The sequence below is a fragment of the Schistocerca nitens genome, chromosome 4 (assembly GCF_023898315.1).
Source record: "Schistocerca nitens isolate TAMUIC-IGC-003100 chromosome 4, iqSchNite1.1, whole genome shotgun sequence".
NCBI lineage: Eukaryota > Metazoa > Arthropoda > Insecta > Orthoptera > Acrididae > Schistocerca > Schistocerca nitens.
Window position 1 is genome coordinate 82,044,663 of NC_064617.1, and position 18,968 is coordinate 82,063,630.

The window sequence follows — 18,968 nt, forward strand, 5'->3', positions numbered from 1 at the left end:
CTACAGGGTTATAAACACAAAGTCAAATAGGGGTAATGCAGGAGTAGGTTTAATAATGAATAGGAAAATAGAAACGCGGGTAAGCTACTACAAACAGCTTAGTGAACGCATTATTGTGGCCAAGATAGATACGAAGCCCACACCTACTACAGTAGTACAAGTCTATATGCCAACTAGCTCTGCAGATGACGAAGAAATTGAAGAAATGTATGATGAAATAAAAGAAATTATTCAGATAGTGAAGGGAGACGAAAATTTAATAGTCATGGGTGACTGGAATTCGAGTGTAGGAAAAGGGAGAGAAGGAAACGTAGTAGGTGAATATGGACTGGGGCTAAGAAATGAAAGAGGAAGCCGCCTGGTAGAATTTTGCACAGAGCACAACTTAATCATAGCTAACACTTGGTTTAAGAATCATGATAGAAGGTTGTATACATGGAAGAACCCTGGAGATACTAAAAGGTATCAGATAGATTATATAATGGTAAGACAGAGATTTAGGAACCAGGTTTTAAATTGTAAGACATTTCCAGGGGCAGATGTGGACTCTGACCACAATCTATTGGTTATGACCTGTAGATTAAAACTGAAGAAACTGCAAAAAGGTGGGAATTTAAGGAGATGGGACCTGGATAAACTGAAAGAACCAGAGGTTGTTCAGAGTTTCAGGCAGAGCATAAGGGAACAATTGACAGGAATGGGGGAAAGAAATACAGTAGAAGAAGAATGGGTAGCTTTGAGGGATGAAGTAGTGAACGCAGCAGAGGATCAAGTAGGTAAAAAGACGAGGGCTAGTAGAAATCCTTGGGTAACAGAAGAAATATTGAATTTAATTGATGAAAGGAGAAAATATAAAAATGCAGTAAATGAAGCAGGCAAAAAGGAATACAAACGTCTCAAAAATGAGATCGACAGAAAGTGCAAAATGGCTAAGCAGGGATGGCTAGAGGACAAATGTAAGGATGTAGAGGCTTGTCTCACTAGGGGTAAGATAGATACTGCCTACAGGAAAATTAAAGAGACCTTTGGAGAGAAGAGAATCACTTGTATGAATATCAAGAGCTCAGATGGCAACCCAGTTCTAAGCAAAGAAGGGAAGGCAGAAAGGTGGAAGGAGTATATAGAGGGTTTATACAAGGGCGATGTACTTGAGGACAATATTATGGAAATGGAAGAGGATGTAGATGAAGATGAAATGGGAGATACGATACTGCGTGAAGAGTTTGACGTAGCACTGAAAGACCTGAGTCGAAACAAGGCCCCCGGAGTAGACAACATTCCATTGGAACTACTGACGGCCTTGGGAGAGCCAGTCCTGACAAAACTCTACCAGCTGGTAAGCAAGATGTATGAAACAGGCGAAATACCCTCAGACTTCAAGAAGAATATAATAATTCCAATCCCAAAGAAAGCAGGTGTTGACAGATGTGAGAATTATCGAACAATCAGTTTAATAAGCCACAGCTGCAAAATACTAACACGAATTCTTTACAGACGAATGGAAAAACTAGTAGAAGCCGACCTCGGGGAAGATCAGTTTGGATTCCGTAGAAACACTGGAACACGTGAGGCAATACTGACCTTACGACTTATCTTAGAAGAAAGATTAAGGAAAGGCAAACCTACGTTTCTAGCATTTGTAGACTTAGAGAAAGCTTTTGACAATGTTGACTGGAATACTCTCTTTCAAATTCTAAAGGTGGCAGGGGTAAAATACAGGGAGCGAAAGGCTATTTACAATTTGTACAGAAACCAGATGGCAGTTATAAGAGTCGAGGGACATGAAAGGGAAGCAGTGATTGGGAAGGGAGTAAGACAGGGTTGTAGCCTCTCCCCGATGTTATTCAATCTATATATTGAGCAAGCAGTAAAGGAAACAAAAGAAAAATTCGGAGTAGGTATTAAAATCCATGGAGAAGAAATAAAAACTTTGAGGTTCGCCGATGACATTGTAATTCTGTCAGAGACAGCAAAGGACTTGGAAGAGCAGTTGAACGGAATGGATGGTGTCTTGAAGGGAGGATATAAGATGAACATCAACAAAAGCAAAACGAGGATAATGGAATGTAGTCGAATTAAGTCGGGTGATGTTGAGGGTATTAGATTAGGAAATGAGACACTTAAAGTAGTAAAGGAGTTTTGCTATTTGGGGAGCAAAATAACTGATGATGGTCGAAGTAGAGAGGATATAAAATGTAGACTGGCAATGGCAAGGAAAGCGTTTCTGAAGAAGAGAAATTTGTTAACATCGAGTATAGATTTAAGTGTCAGGAAGTCATTTCTGAAAGTATTTGTATGGAGTGTAGCCATGTATGGAAGTGAAACGTGGACGGTAAATACTTTGGACAAGAAGAGAATAGAAGCTTTCGAAATGTGGTGCTACAGAAGAATGCTGAAGATTAGATGGGTAGATCACATAACTAATGAGGAGGTACTGAATAGGATTGGGGAGAAGAGGAGTTTGTGGCACAATTTGACCAGAAGAAGGGATCGGTTGGTAGGACATGTTCTGAGGCATCAAGGGATCACCAATTTAGTATTGGAGGGCAGCGTGGAGGGTAAAAATCGTAGGGGGAGACCAAGAGATGAATACACTAAGCAGATTCAGAAGGATGTAGGTTGCAGTAGGTACTGGGAGATGAAGAAGCTTGCACAGGATAGAGTAGCATGGAGAGCTGCATCAAACCAGTCTCAGGACTGAAGACCACAACAACAACAACTATTACTGAAGTTAAAAATACCATCAAGGCCTTAAAAAATAAAAATTCCACTGGTATTGACAACATTTCACCAAAAATACTGAAGCATTGTAGTTACCACATATGTCAAGTCCTGTGTCACATTTTTAATGAGTCTATCCAGCAAGGTGTTGTCCCAGAGAGACTAAAGCTTGCCGTTGTGAAACCACTTTTCAAGAAGGGTGACAAAACTAATTTATCTAACTACCGTCCAATATCACTACTAAGTAGTTTCTCAAAAGTATTAGAGAAACTAATGTATACAAGAATTGTAGAACATCTTAACAGCCACAACATACTCAACAGAAACCAGTTTGGTTTCCAAAAAGGTAGATCAACTGAGCAGGCTATTTTTTCTCTCACAAATGAAATTTTAGAGTCAATAAATAATAAAATGTCACCTATTGGAATTTTTTGTGACTTGTCTAAGGCCTTTGACTGTGTGGACCACAACATTCTCTTACATAAGGCTAATTTTTATGGCTTGCGAGGTAGCATTGGTAGATGGATAGAATCATATCTGCAAAACAGAAAACAGAAGGTGATAATTAATGGTGCCAATGATAGTCCCATTTCTTCTGATTGGCGCACATTAAAGTGTGGTGTGCCTCAGGGGTCCATCCTAGGACCTTTGCTTTTCCTTATCTTCATCAATGATCTCCCACTTTGCACAGACACCGAGTGTAAATTTACTCTTTTTGCCGATGACACCACTATTCTGCTTGGAAGTCGAACTAACAGTGACCTAGAAAATAAATGTAATGCTGTACTCGTTGACATCCTACACTGGTTTAAGTGCAATGGACTAACTCTAAACATTCAGAAAACTCAGTATATGCAATTTCACACATCTCAACAAGAAAATGAAGTATGCCACTTAAACTGTGGTAACCAAAATATACTACACTGTGAATCATCTAAGTTCTTGGGCATTCTAATTGATGGCAAGCTGAACTGGTCTGAGCATATCTTAGACCTACATAGAAGGCTCAGTGTGGCAACTTATGCTCTGCGTGTAATCACCCCCATTGGTGATGAGGACGCTACTAAAGCTGCCTACTTTGGTTATTTTCATTCTATCATGTCGTATGGCATAATATTTTGGGGCAACAAGCCTTTAGCCAAAAAAATATTTACTGCACAGAAGAGAGCTGTTAGAATCATGAGTGGTGTTCATCCAAGATATTCTTGCAGAAGTCTGTTTCATAAGTTACAAATATTAACACTTACCTCTCAATTCATATTTTCTTTGATGATTTTTGTTTCTAACAACCTATCTCTTTTTAAATCTAATAGTGAATGTCATGATCATAATACTAGGTCTAAAAATGATCTACACAGGGATCTGAAACATTTAAGTCTTGTTCAGAAAGGTGTTCATTATTCAGCCACAAAAATTTTCAACTCCCTTCCATCAGGTATTAAAGATCACATTAATGTCTTACCTACTTTTAAATGTAAATTGAGAGAATACCTAATGGTAAATTCCTTCTATTCTCTTGATGAGTATCTACAGATAAAGCAATGATTTTTTATACTGATAAAAATTTGTTTGCTATAGATCACATTAACTGTTTAATTTGGAAAATGTACTATATTTCCTTTTTAGGTATTGTTTTATATTACTTGAGCTATACCTTTGATTTGATTTTAACCTACAAACTTATTCATAATCTTATGGTACATTTTTGTCATTTTATATATGTGTATTATTTGTTTAATTTGGAAAATGTACTATATTTCCTTTTTAGGTATTGTTTTATATTACTTGAGCTATACCTTTGATTTGATTTTAACCTACAAACTTATTCATAATCTTATGGTACATTTTTGTCATTTTATATATGTGTATTATATCTGTTGTATGTAATCATGACTCATTCCACATCCTTGTGATTTATCACAATACGGATTAATGGAATACGAAATAAATAAATAAATAAATAAATAAAAAATAAATATCCTTTGAACTGACAAGCAGTGCATCTATAAAGAGAAGTAGAACGAAAACCAAATACCTGTCATAATACACAGTCCGTGAGACATGTAGCCTCTGTTTTTACATTTCGATGCTGTCACCAATATGGTAGGGGAATGGCATAGTGTCACATGACAGGTGCACACAGTTGTTGGGTTATGACCTTGATTGCTGGTAACTGGTCTACGAGGTCTGTTCAAAACATTCCAGAACTTTCTCCACGAAATTTTGCTACACTTACCTTTTACTTATTGTGCATGGTCTCTTCGAAATACTCTCCTCCACAACTGATAACACTGCTCCCAACGCCATTTCCACTTCCGAAAGCAGTCTTGGTATGACTCTTGAAGTCAAAGAAAACTATCAGCATGGCTTTGATATTTGACCTGACCTGACGAGCTTTTTTTTGTCTTTGAGAACATTTCCCCACCCACTGTGAAGACTGAACCTTGGTCCCAACATTACAAAGTACGGCTTAAGTACTCATCACCGTAGACTTCCTGCATAATTTGGTGCATCTCTGTAAAGGTTTTCTTAAGTTGAATGCAAAATTTAATGCAGACGCATTGCTCCTCTTAACTCAATCTCAAAATTCGCAAACTGTGTGACACAATGTTCTACTCAACACAGCACTGAACAATAACTAACAGACATACAACAATGAAATTTTCAGCAATTACACATTAAAAACAGGCGTGTGCAGAGATGCCATCAAAATTTCACTGACCTTCTAGTGGGTTCATCCAAGTGTTAAGATGGAGGCAAGCAAAGTAGTGCAGTTCTGGGAAGGGCGCACATCACTGCAAGATGATCTGTGTCCAGGACAGGCCCACAAGCCATTATCCCTAATGTGATGGGGGTGGACTGAAAAACTCGTCTGTATAAACTGACAAACTGTGGAGAATGAAATCATGTACAGGTTGGCATTAGCCATTTCTCTGTGAATGCCATCATCACAGACCACTTGCAATACCACAAAATTTGCGTGCAGTGGGTGCCGCATCACTTTACAGAGGGACAGAAAGTGGATAGAATGGCTTCAGGTCTGAGAAATCTGGTGTGACACCACAAAGAAAGGCATGCATTTCTGTCCCATACTATCACGGGAGGAAATGTGGTGCCTCAATGTTTGTCTTGATCACACAATTTGCCGATGACATTGTAATTCTGTCAGAGACAGCAAAGGACATGGAAGAGCTGATGAATGGAATGGACAGTGTCTTGAAAGGAGGATATAAGATGAACATCAACAAAAGCAAAACGAGGATAATGGAATGTAGTCGAATTAAGTCGGGTGATGCTGAGGGAATTAGATTAGGAAATTAAACACTTAAAGTAGTAAAGGAATTTTGCTATTTGGGGAGCAAAATAACTAATGATGGTCGAAGTAGAAAGGATATAAAATGTAGACTGGAAATGGCAAGGAAAGCATTTCTGAAGAAGAGAAATTTGTTAACATCGAGTATAGATTTAGTGTCAGGAAGTCGTTTCTGAAAGTATTTGTATGGAAGTGAAATATGGACGATAAATAGTTTGGACAAGAAGAGAATAGAAGCTTTCAAAATGTGGTGCTACAGAAGAATGCTGAAGATTAGATGGGTAGATCACGTAACTAGTGAGGAGGTATTGAATAGAACTGGAGAGAAGAGAAATTTGTGGCACAAACTGACAAGAAGAAGGGACCGGTTGGTAGGACATGTTCTGAGGCATCAAGGGATCACCAATTTAGCATTGGAGGGCAGCGTGGAGGGTAAAAATCGTAGAGGGAGACCAAGAGATCAATACACTAAGCAGATTCAGAAGGATGTAGGTTGCAGTAAGTACTGGGAGATGAAGAAGCTTGCACAGGATAGAGTAGCATGGAGAGCTGCATCAAGCCAGTCTCAGGACTGAAGACAACAACAAACAAAGGGAAAGTGCAAAATTATATAAATTATGGCATGACGATGTACCCATGTCCTATGGATGGACTGAAAGGGAGGCTGCTGGGTGTGTTAGAATGAACTGAAATCGTTAGTAAAAAGGGAGAATTCACTAACACAAATCATTAATGGACAAAGGGACAAACCAGAATGTTTATTCTAATGCCTGTGATGTTTTTTGCTCTGAAAAACAGACGTTTCAGTTGTTCTACTCTGGGTGATGAGACTCCAGGTTGAACTTTAATCTTTGGTTGTACATCATGTAAACCACTACAGCTAACCCAATGAGACTGGTTTCCACATGGCATGTAGATGTTCATGTGTTGCGGCACTGTAGCCAAACCTGGCTGCAAGAAGTGAAAATCTGTTGCTCAATTGCCTCTGGCAGCTGAAGACAGTGTACTTATATATTTGTTATGTGTTTGCACTACTTTGCCTACAAACCACATACATTACCAACTGTACACTTCATCTTGGTCCCTTCGTGGAGAATGCTGGGAGCGAAAGGTTGCTATCAGCTTGTAGCACATTGGCTTCCTCCTCTTCCTAGGACAGACAGCCTACAGCTTATGTAAGAAACAAACATGTATTGGGTTAATGTGTTGCAGGAGTGACATGAAGAGTAATCGAAAACTGTATCTTATTGCTACGAAATAACTATTATGTATGAAATCTAGAAGAAGTTGATACGTAACAGGAAAAACTTATGAATCCCTTCCACTGATATGTCCATGCTAAGGCTAGCAACGAGTGTGAACATTCAAGAGAGCCATGAAGTCAGCCAACTTTCACCTATCAGATAGGGGCCAAGTTAAGGGGATACGGAATCACCTATCCCCGCAATGTTAATATATGCCTACTATAGGGAACATTTTCTCACAAACTACTGGAGACAGAGAGGTAAAAATTTTACTGTATGTGCATTCATATGTTACAACAATACTGAAACAACAGTTTATTGTCAAAGTATTTTCTTACAGAGATATTGTACATTTATTTTTAAGTAAATTTTTTCCATCGCTTTTTACTAGACTATCACCCCTAAGTCTTTTGTAAATCAAGTAATTAAAAAATCGTTGTTTCAGTATGTAATAGGGACCTATGTCACTACGTCATAAAAATTTCAGACTTCTAGGTTGACCAGTACCTGAGATAATGTTCCTAGATGAAGTAAAAAGTAAACTTACGGGAAACGGAGAAAGAAGATTAAAACATTCCTGATCCGTAGCTAATACCCCCTTCACAGTCTTCATAATCATCTTCAAGTCTTCTTTTGGCACCCCTCTGCACCTGTCTTGCTTTTTTCACTAATGTCTTGATTATATTATCAGCATGCATTAGTCTGTGCTGATCTAAAAAGAACATAGCACGTACCGTACGGGAACCAACACACATACCCAACTTTTGAAGGACCTGGCATTTAGTTATATTTCCAAGATTGAAGGTTGCCACAGCATCATACACACCAAAATGTAGTGTATTAATTCCGACAAACACTGTTTTTGGGAGACGATGCCATATCACACTATTCAAGCACTCGTTGGGGTTCTGCGTTTTTCCGTGAAGACATTTCATCAGAAGACTTCTGTCAGCCAGATCTCTGAAAATGGGCTTTATTTCTGCCATGATGGCTGATGGTAGACTGTGGTGGTGAATGTATTTCTCTCCTGTTGTTAGTCCCCTATTGTATTTACACCAGCTGTTTTCACCTTTGGGGCACAAACCATGTTGTGGATGCTCATCCGTGGATGCGGTGTGGAAATATAAAGCACATATAGCTCTCCTCATTTCTTCAAGATTGCGTATATTTTGCCTGATTGCAAGGCCATAGCAGTTCTGAATGTGGTCTATTATGGAATCAGTCAATCTTCCTCTGCCATCCAAGGTTTTCCCATCATCTAGTTTTTTCCCTTTCATAACTGATTTTAACCTTCTCAGCCTGGCACCCATTCTCTTCTGCACATGTCCTATACATTCAAGTTTGCTTATATTTACACTGTTCCCATATGGTTTGCTTTCCAAAACTTCTTTGAATGCTTTAGAGTCACCATCTCCCAGATATTTGACATAGCGAACATTATACCATTGTGAAGAGCGATGAAAAATTTTCTTCACCCCAGCAACCTCCATGCCACCACTACTACCATAATAATTAGCAATACAGTCATCACTGTGTTCATTTTTCAGCCTGCCTGTGCACCTACAGTATTTAGACACTATTGCAACATCAATAACCTTGCCAGTATCAACACTAGTTGCTGTTACAACACCATTGTTGGAGGTGTGGCCCCTTTTCTGCCACGTGCCATCAAACGCCACTGTGAGGTCACGACTGCCGTCATTTTCTTCCACTGCTTCTTCCACAGCAACCTGCATTGACTTCTGTGCTACATCTTCAACTGCAGATCCTAGTACATAATTGTAAGCTTCAAACTTTGAAGGTGCACTTGGAAGATTTAGAACACCACATAGCATATCACCAGCTGCTTTGCCCTTACCAATTGCTCGCAATCCATAAACTAACCTAATATTTACACTATAAAGTTCAGTTTTCTTGTATCCATTATTTACAGTTACTGAAACCGAACTTGGAAACTTACAGCTGTATTTACAAACACTGCATATTAAATTAAACTGGGCAGCCAGGCCAACATGGGATTCTACTTTCAGAGAAACGTTTCCATGACATTTTTTGCAGCACAAACTGTTTTCAAGAGCTTCACACAATATATTCGTATCAATGAGTTCAAAAACTTCATTCCCTCTATCAAGTAAATTATATTTCTCTTCCAAATCTCTTAGTTTTTTATGAGAAGCACTGTTTTCATTTGGTGTAAGTTCGTTCGGCAAATCAGTAATAAGTGGATTCACATTTTCCAACAGTGATGATGATGAACTGCTTTGCTTTGCTAATGAATCATTATTTCTTTTCTTTTGCCAGTTCACACGCTTTTTAAATACTTTTGCTTTAGCTCTAGGCATTTTCACTGCGAAAAATGAAGCACTACATACGAAATAACTCAACAACAACTACTTTCTTATATCACACTGTTTACAAAACAGTCCCGCCACAAAGTCAAAGAGTAACTTGAGGAAACCAGAGAGAAACATTTTCGGGCAACTAGTGTATAAATAGTCGCTGGAAACCGGGATATTTGAATTCATGTCACTTTAAAGGTACTGCCAAAAAGTTCATGGTCAGCCACGAGAGACGTGTATAACTAAAGCGCAATACCCGATCTCACAAATATATAAAAATAAAATAGTTATAATTGTAGTAGAGCTATGTATGATACGTCATTTTAAAGAGGAAACATGGCAGAATATAATACGCCAATAAAAAAAAATTCGATTTTTTAACCCAAAATCCGATTCCGTATCCCCTTAAAGCACGTGATTAATGTCTTATTTTACATTCCCTTATGTAATTTTCCTTTTGATATATATTTTAATAAAATTGCAATTATGCTACATAATTCGCAAACCATGGCATCTATAGTCAGTTTTACTTTTGGGTTTGTAACATGAGTCTGTGTTTTCTCTCTCAACTACATTTTTTTGTTTAGCGGCATCTGATGCAGAGGAACTAACGACTCTACATAAAAGCAGAAACAAAGTCTCCTACATATGTATCTCTGTATCAGTTATGTGCATCAGTTATTAATTCTTTATGATAGCTAATAAACATTTTAAGTACAGTTCATGGTGTTTAAAAGTTTCAGCTTACTCAGGGCCAGAAACTGTTCCCTTGAAATATAACTGGTAATTCAGTTGTACACTCTCAAAAATGTGACATCAATCACCACCTCAATAATGACCCTTCATAATATTAAAACAATGGGAAAGATGGAATATGGACAGTAGCCACATACAAACAACTCCCAACATAGGCCCAACTGTCGCCCCTCCATGACCGCAGGTGTGTGTGTGTGTGTGTGTGTGTGTGTGTGTGTGTGTGAGATAGTTGGTTTCATGCCTTTATTTTCCACAGAACATTTGCACAATAAATCTTAATGAAGTGAAACAAGTCATTTTACATTCACATCACAAATTTGTAAATGTGGCAACATGCTGAACATTTATAAGGCATTTTTTTTAATTATTAAATATACAGATGTGAGTTAGTAATTGCTACCCATTTTTTACACAATACAATAACAGAAATTCTAGAATAATTTGTGAAGAAGCGATTTTTTCAGTTTATTTTCAAATTGTACTTTGCTATCTGTCAGACATTTTATATCATGGGGTAAGTCATCAAAATTTTGGTTGCAGTATTATGCACTATTTTTGTGCTGAAAACAACCTTAACCCTTAACTACTATGGTCATTCACAGGAACACAATTACTGTGGAGAGGTCTCACAGACCTCATTTTTATATTTTATATATCAAATGAGAATTTTGCAGGATATATATAGTTTATTGACTTCCTGTCATTCATTACACTTCTTAGAGGTGGGCTTTGTAGAAAATTGACTTGTTTTAAAACAATGCAGTATTTTAAACACTTCGACACTTAAAACAAAATCTGGAGTAAATTTTTATTTTATGAGTTACGAAAATAACAGCAAGTTGTTAGCTCACTACTCACACACAGATTTCCATCAGAGGGATTATATTACAAATTGGCAACACAACTAGGTGGAAAAATCCAACTTGACATACGATAAATTGTGTGCAAACTCTGCTTTCAGTTTATGACTCATCTTTGCAATGTAGAGTGAATATTTCAGTGTAGTGACGGCAGCAGAGGATCAAGTAGGTAAAAAGTCGAGGGCTAAAAGAAATCCTTGGGTAACAGAAGAAATATTGAATTTAATTGATGAAAGGAGAAAATATAAAAATACAGTAAATGAAGCACGCAAAAAGGAATACAAACGTCTCAAAAATGAGATCGACAGGAAGTGCAAAATGGCTAATCAGGGATGGCTAGAGGACAAATGTAAGGATGTAGAGGCTTGTCTCACTAGAGGTAAGATAGATACTGCCTACAGGAAAATTAAAGAGACCTTTGGAGAGAAGAGAACCACTTGTATGAATATCAAGAGCTCAGATGGCAACCCAGTTCTAAGCAAAGAAGGGAAGGCAGAAAGGTGGAAGGAGTATATAGAGGGTTTATACAAGGGCGATGTACTTGAGGACAATATTATGGAAATGGAAGAGGATGTAGATGAAGATGAAATGGGAGATAAGATACTGGGTGAAGAGTTTGACAGAGCACTGAAAGACCTGAGTCGAACAAGGCCCTGGGAGTAGACAACATTCCATTAGAACTACTGATGGCCTTGGGAGAGCCAGTCATGACAAAACTCTACCATCTGGGGAGCAAGATGTATGAGACAGGCGAAATACCCACAGACTTCAAGAAAAATATAATAATTCCAATCCCAAAGAAAGCAGGCATTGACAGATGTGAAAATTACCGAACTATCAGTTTAATAAGTCACAGCTGCAAAATACTAACACGAGTTCTTTACAGACGAATGGAAAAACTGGTAGAAGCGGACCTCGGGGAAGATCAGTTTGGATTCCGTAGAAATGTTGGAACACGTGAGGCAATACTAACCTATCTTAGAAGAAAGATTAAGAAAAGACAAACCTACGTTTCTAGCATTTGTAGACTTAGAGAAAGCTTTTGACAACGTTAACTGGAATACTCTCTTTCAAGTTCTGAAGGTGGCAGGGGTAAAATACAGGGAGCGAAAGGCTATTTACAATTTGTACAGAAACCAGATGGCAGTTATAAGAGTCGAGGGGCATGAAAGGGAAGCAGTGGTTGGGAAAGGAGTGAGACAGGGTTGTAGCCTCTCCCCGATGTTATTCAATCTGTATATTGAGCAAGCAGTAAAGGAAACAAAAGAAAAATTCGGAGTAGGTATTAAAATTCATGGAGAAGAAGTAAAAACTTTGAGGTTCGCCGATGACATTGTAATTCTGTCAGAGACAGCAAAGGACTTGGAAGAGCAGTTGAACGGAATGGACAGTGTCTTGAAAGGAGGATATAAGATGAACATCAACAAAAGCAAAACGAGGATAATGGAATGCAGTCAAATTAAATCGAGTGATGCTGAGGGGATTAGATTAGGAAATGAGACACTTAAAGTAGTAAAGGAGTTTTGCTATTTAGGGAGTAAAATAACTGATGATGGTCGAAGTAGAGAGGATATAAAATGTAGACTGGCAATGCAAGGAAATCGTTTCTGAAGAAGAGAAATTTGTTAACATCTAGTATAGATTTAAGTGTCAGGAAGTCGTTTCTGAAAGTATTTGTATGGAGTGTAGCCATATATGGAAGTGAAACATGGACGATAACCAGTTTGGACAAGAAGAGAATAGAAGCTTTTGAAATGTGGTGCTACAGAAGAATGCTGAAGATAAGGTGGGTAGATCACGTAACTAATGAGGAGGTATTGAATAGGATTGGGGAGAAGAGAAGTTTGTGGCACAACGACTAGAAGAAGGGATCGGTTGGTAGGACATGTTTTGAGGCATCAAGGGATCACAAATTTAGCATTGGAGGGCAGCGTGGAGGGTAAAAATCGTAGAGGGAGACCAAGAGATCAATACACTAAGCAGATTCAGAAGGATGTAGGTTTCAGTAGGTACTGGGAGATGAAGAAGCTTGCACTGGATAGAGTAGCATGGAGAGCTGCATCAAACCAGTCTCAGGACTGAAGACCACAACAACAACAAGTCTATGAATGGAGAAACTTTGTCACATTTTACTTCTAAAATTTCAAGTGAAAACTAAATACTTTTTCTCATGTGCCACTGAATCATACTTTAGTCAATTTCCACCTGCAAACACTTCACGCAGACCTTCCTGGAACACTCCAAACAAATCGGAACACCACACTGTTGACAAGGATACCTTGTTTTCCTCTTCAGACGAGGAGGTCATAAGGCACACGTTTTTCAAATTCTTCTTTCGGTGTCTGGGGCTCACCTTGTAAGTGAAGTTTTCTTCTGATGGTGCCGCTCAACTCTCGTGGCAAGCGTCCAATAGAAATTCTACGCTTCATATGAGGTTCAACTAGGTCTCTTGCTAGAGTCGTCATGAAGCTCAATCTTGTCATTACCTCTGCCTTTGGAAAAGCTTAATGTACCACGTAACAATTTACACCGCAAGCAACATCCACTAATGTGAAGAAAACGGCCAAAGGCCATCTTCTTGTCCGGCGACTTGACGAATAAGCTGCACATCTTTGGTCGAGACAGTCCACACCACCTTTTGTTGTGTTATAAAACAGGATGATCTCAGGTTTTCCTGATTCAGGATTATTGTTTACTGAATGGTGCATAGAAGAGATCAGTATAGCAGCTTTGGACTTCTTGGGCGCGAAGGAAGCCAGAGTCATTTCTTCTGTAAAACCATAAACAGATGTCTTCACACCACGTTTCTTGTTATGTAAGAAGTTCTGTGGGATTTCCATTTTGTTCTTTTTCAGCGTACCAACGTATGTGAGACCTTTTTTTGAAAGTTCATTGACTAGTTATACTGATGAGTACCAGTTATCACCTGTAATATTTCGCCTTGTGTTTTCAATGGGTTTCACCAATCGAAGAACAGCCTGTATGGGAACACTGTGACCTTTCTCATGGCTGGGAAGGGTGTGACCGTCGCTGCCTTTTCCAGAATAAATGTGTGCATTGTACAAGTAATTTGTACGAGCGTCAGTCAAACACTGAACTTTCAGGCCATACTTTGCCGGTTTGTTTGGCATGTACATTCTAAACCCACACCTTCCATGAAAAGGAACAAGCATTTCACTGACACACACTGTTGCACCTACAGAGTAGCTAAGTTGACTGTTTTCGATGAAACGCAAAAAGATTTGTGAAATTGCTGCTGATTTGTCTATTTTCTTTCTTTCCACCCGATCATCTGGATTGTCAAATCGTAATGCAGACAATAAAAACAGAAATCTTTCTTTGCTAACAGTGCATCTGAAAACATCTCTGCCTGTTCCATCAGTTGCAAACAATCTTTAAACAGACTCGTTCCCCGACTTGAAAATGGCTGAATACACTAATAGACCAATTAGAGCCTTCAATTCAATAACACCATCTTGTAGATAGGATAAGCGATCATTAGCATACTGTGCTCTAAGCTTAGATATTTTCAGATGTGTCCATTGAATGATTTCGTCTAGAATGTCTGGTGTAAAGAAGTTTCCATACCTCCAAAACAGCAGGGTTTTCTCCAAGACTTTTTGCCATCGGTCGCAGTCCAGGAAAATGCAAGACGATGTTGTGTTGCCTTGTTCTTACGTTAGCTGGTGGCTGATTTTTTCTCCATTGAAAACATCTGTTCTTACCGAAGAAGTAAGCTCCATTGTCATCAGTGGTCATATCTTCATGACTTTCAGTTTCCTGCTCTGAATTAGTGTCGTGATCACTAAATATCTCAAAACCAAGGTCATTATCGCTGTCATCAAAGTCTTCATCCGAAGATTCAACGAGGCAATCTTGAACGTCCACATCTGCCTCACATAACACACATTGCATAGAAGGCCCAGCTCTCCCCGCCATGGAGAAACAGTAGCATGCAATAAAAACGCGGCACGCAAACACTATGATACATCTGTGAGACGTCTCAAGGCTAGTAATTATGAAACAAAGAGCAGCAACAATGCAAGAATGCTGGCACGTGTAGCTTGACAGCCAGTAAGAAGGTACCCGGAAGAGTCCATTTGGCTTTGCAGGGGTGTGAGAAATATCTCGACACAAAAATTTGTAGCGGTCTGACAGACGGTCGATAGTAGTTAAGGGTTAATGTGGAATAATGACATTTTTGCCTTCTAGGTTTGTAATTGGGTACATACAACATACTTCATGTGGTAATAAATGTACCGTGAAGCAGTAGTCAAAATTCCCAACTTTTTAAACAGATGTCTACAAAATGAACACCGCATATTATTCCTACAGCAGATTTTTCAGCAATAATGACTTACTTTCATAAAGATGAATTGCCCTAGAACATTACTCCACATGACATTATTGAATGAAAATATGCAAAATATGTCAAGTGCACATGTGGCTGAACTAAGTTGTTTTAGGAGTTACAAATTGTGCTCTTTCCAGTTTAAATTCTCAGCAATACAGACACCTAAAAATTCTGAAGTTTCCATTCTATGTATTATTTCACTACGTTTTACACTTCTCACTGGTGTAGTAGCTGAAGATGTGCAGAACTGAATATGTTGCGTCAATTTAAAATTGACAATGAAACCATGAACCATAGACCTTGCCGTTGGTGGGGAGGCTTCCGTGCCTCAGCGATACAGATAGCCGTACCGTAGGTGCAACCACAACGGAGAGGTATCTGTTGAGAGGACAGACAAATGTATTGTTTCTGAAGAGGGGCAGCAGCCTTTTCAGTAGTTGCGGGGGCAACAGTCTGGATGATTGACTGATCTGGCCTTACTGTGCTGGTACTGCGAACGGCTGAAAGCAAGGGGAACCTACAGCCGTAATTTTTCCCGAGGGCATGCAGCTCTACTGTATGGCTAAATGATGATGGCATCCTCTTGGGTAAAATATTCCGGAGGTAAAATAGTCCCCCATTCGGATCTCCGGGCGGGGACTACTCAGGAGGACGTCGTTATCAGGAGAAAGAAAACTGGCGTTCTACAGATCGGAGTGTGGAATGTCAGATCCCTTAATCAGGCAGGTAGGTTAGATAATTTAAAAATGGAAATGGATAGGTTCAAGTTGGATATAGTAGGAATTAGTGAAGTTCGGTGGAAGGAGGAACAAGACTTTTCCAGAATGAGGAGACGAGGTACTGGCAGAAGTAAAGCAGTGAGTACCGGGTGTGAGTCGTGCTTCGGTAGCTCAGATGGTAGAGCACTTGCCCGCGAAAGGCAAAGGTCCCGAGTTCGACTCTTGGTCGGGCACACAGTCTTAATCTGCCAGGAAGTTTCAACAAGACTTTTGGTCAGGTGAATACAGGTTTATAAATCAAAAATCAAATAGGGGTAATGCAGGAGTACGTTTAATGATGAATAAAACAATAGGAATGCGGGTAAGCTGCTACAAACAGCACAGTGAACGCATTGTTGTGGTCAAGATAGACACGAAGCCCACACCTACGACAGTAGTACAAGTCTATATGCCAACTAGCTCTGCAGATGACGAAGAAATTGACAAAATTTATGATGAAATAAAAGAAATTACTCAGATAGTGAAGAGAGACGAAAATTTAATAGTCATGGGTGACTGGAATTCGACAGTAGGAAAAGGGAGAGAAGGAAACATAGTAGGTGAATATGAATTGGGGCTAAGAAATGAAAGAGAAAGCCGCCTGGTGGCATTTTGCACAGAGCACAACTTAATCATAGCTAACACTTGGTTCAAGAATCATAAAAGAAGGTTGTATACATGGAAGAAGCCTCGAGATACTAAAAGGTATCAGATAGATTATATAATGGTAAGACAGAGATTTAGGAACCAGGTTTTAAATTTTAAGACATTTCCCGGGGCAGATGTGGACTCTGACCACAATCTATTGGTTATGAACTGTAGATTAAAACTGAAGAAACGGCAAAAAGGTGGGAATTTAAGGAAATGGGACCTGGATAAACTGACTAAACCAGAGGTTGTACAGAGTTTCAGGGAGAGCATAAGGGAACAATTGACAAGAATGGGGGAAAGAAATACAATAGAAGAAGAATGGGTAGCTTTGAGGGATGAAGTAGTGAAGGCAGCAGAGGATCAAGTAGGTAGAAAGACGAGGGCTCATAGAAATCATTGGGTGACAGAAGCAATACTGAATTTAATTAACAAAAGGAGAAAATATAAAAATGCAGTAAATGAAGCAGGCAAAAAGGAATACAAACATCTCAAAAATTAGATCGACAGGAAGTGCAAAATGGCTAAGCAGGCATGGCTAGAGGACAAATGTAAGAATGTAGAGGCTTATCTCACTAGGGGTAAGACAGATACTGCCTACAGGAAAATTAAAGAGACCTTTGGAGAAAAGAGAACCACTTGTATGAATATCAAGAGGTCGGATGGGAACCCAGTTCTAAGCAAAGAAGGGAAAGCAGAAAGATGGAAGGAGTATATAGAGGGCCTATACAGGGGCGATGTTCTTGAGGACAATATTATGGAAATGGAATAGGAGGTAGATGAAGATGAAATGGGAGATATGATACTGCGCGAAGAGTTTGACAGAGCACTGAAAGAACTAAGTCGAAACAAGCCCACGGGAGTAGACAACATTCCATTAGAACTACTGACAGCCTTGGGAGAGCCAGTCCTGACAAAACTCTACCATCTGGTGAGCAAGATGTATGAGACAGGTGAAATACCCTCAGACTTCAAGAAGAATATAATAATTCCAATTCCAAATAAGCAGGCATTGACAGATGTGAAAATTACCGAACTATCAGTTTAATAAGTTACGGCTGCAAAATACTAACGCGAATTCCTTACAGACGAGTGGAAAGACTGGTAGAAGCCGACCTCGGGGAACATCAGTTTGGATTCCGTAGAAATATGGGAACACGTGAGGCAATACTGACCCTACGACTTATTTTAGAAGCTAGATTAAGAAAAGGCAAACCTACGTTTCTAGCATTTGTAGACTTAGAGAAAGCTTTTGACAATGTTGACTGGAATACTCTCTTTCAAATTCTGAAGGTGGCAGGGGTAAAATACAGGGGGCGAAATGCTATCTACAATTTGTACAGAAACCAGATGGCAGTTATAAGAGTCAAGGGGCATGAAAGGGAAGCAGTGGTTGGGAAAGGAGTGAGACAGGGTTGTAGCCTCTCCCCGATGTTATTCAATCTGTATATTGAGCAAGCAGCAAAGGAAACAAAAGAAAAGTTCGGAGTAGGTATTAAAATCCATGGAGAAGAAATAAAAACTTTGAGGTTTGCCCATGACATTGTAATTCTGTCAGAGACAGCAAAGGACTTGGAAGAGCAGTTGAACAGAATGGACAGTGTCTTGAAAGGAGGGTATAAGATGAATATCAACAAAAGCGAAACGAGGATAATGGAATGTAGTCGAATTAAGTTGGGTGATGCTGAGGGAATTAGATTAGGAAATGAGACACTTAAAGTAGTAATGGAGTTTTGCTATTTGGGGAGCAAAATAACTTATGATGGCCGAAGTAGAGAGGATATAAAATGTGGACTGGCAATGGCAAGGAAAGCGTTTCTGAAGAAGAGAAATTTGTTAACATCGAGTATTGATCTAAGTGTCAGGAAGTCTTTTCTGAAAGTATTTGTATGGAGTGTAGCCATGTATGGAAGCAAAACATGGACGATAAATAGTTTAGACAAGAAGAGAATAGAAGCTTTCAAAATGTGGTGCT